The sequence below is a fragment of the Aquarana catesbeiana genome, linkage group LG03, assembly GCF_042186555.1.
Source record: "Aquarana catesbeiana isolate 2022-GZ linkage group LG03, ASM4218655v1, whole genome shotgun sequence".
NCBI lineage: Eukaryota > Metazoa > Chordata > Amphibia > Anura > Ranidae > Aquarana > Aquarana catesbeiana.
Window position 1 is genome coordinate 704,538,070 of NC_133326.1, and position 1,292 is coordinate 704,539,361.

The 1,292-nt window shown below is 48.8% G+C and overlaps 1 non-coding gene across 1 annotated transcript; it reads left to right on the forward strand.

Moving 5' to 3' along the window:
* The first annotated feature begins 416 nt into the window (after nucleotides 1-416).
* LOC141135005 (5S ribosomal RNA) lies at nucleotides 417-535 on the forward strand. Its single transcript, XR_012243314.1, has one exon. It is a non-coding gene; the product is annotated as a 5S ribosomal RNA (ribosomal RNA).
* The last annotated feature ends 757 nt before the right edge of the window (nucleotides 536-1,292 follow it).

Genomic DNA, 1,292 nt, shown 5'->3' on the forward strand with positions numbered 1-1,292 from the left:
TCCTACCAGTTAAGAGGAGTAAACGTCCACCATTCAAACGGTCTCTTTCCCCTTCCCCTGGAACATCAGGCTCTAAGTAGTGGCGATGGCCTTGCCAATCTACTTTCAGAGGAAAGGCCCAGGGTCACACCCAAGGGCAGAAAGAGGCTTGGGGGACGAAAGCCTGCCAAGCAGAGCCTCAAAACATCCCTGTGAAGGGGCACCCCCACTGGGCCGAGTGGGGGGAAGGCTCCTACAGTTTTCAGGAGCCTGGCGGGAAGAGGTTCAAGACAAGTGGGTGGTCTCTTCAGTATCTCTAGGTTACAAAATAGAGTTCCTAAAGCTTCCACCAGCTCGTTTCCTAAGGTCAAGAGTTCCCAAGGATCCAGTAAAGCGAGAACCGCTACTACTGGCCTTAGATCACTTACTATCCCAGGGCCTACGGCCACATCACCCTGAAAGCGCCCAATCTCGTCTGATCTCAGAGGCTAAGCAGGGTCGGGCCTGGTTAGTACCTGGATGGGAGACCGCCTGGGAATACCAGGTGCCGTAGGCTAGAGTGATAGTAGAAATGAACCCAAAAGATCAGGGTTCAGGGTCTACTCAAATCTCTTCACCGTTCCAAAGCCAAATGGAGATGTCAGACCCATCCTAGATCTAAAGGATCTGAATCAGTTTCTACACATTCGATCCTTCCGAAGTCAGTCATTTCGTTTGGTGGTCTCCACCCAGCAGGGGGAGAATTCATGGCATCAATAGATATCAAAGATACATATCTTCATGTGCCGATTCTTCCCACTCACCAAAGATATCTAAGGTTAGCGGTAGACCAGCTCCTCGAATTTTTACAAAAATTCTAGACCCTCTCTTAGCAAATCTAAGAGCTCAGGGCATAACTGGTAGACGATTTGCTACCCATAGAGCAATTGGTGACACACCTGAACCACGCTGTCTTCAAGACAGTAAGACATTTGGAAAGACTAGGCTGGATAATCAACCTAGAAAAGTCTTCTTTGCAGCCTTCAACAAGGTTGGAGTATCTAGGCATGATCACAGACACAGCTCAAGGCAGGGTGTTTCTACCAGAGCCAAAGGTCAAGGCCGTAAGAGCTCTAGTCCGCTTAGTATTAAGCAAAAGGAGTCCATCCATTCGGCTATGTATGAGACTGTTAGGAAAGATGGTTGCCACTTTCGAGGCTGTTTCATTTGCCCAGTTTCACTCAAGCTCCCTGCAGAGAAGCATTCTCACAGCTTGGAACAAAAAGACTCATGCCTTGGATCTTCCGATGTGCCTATCCCCAAGGATACGCAAA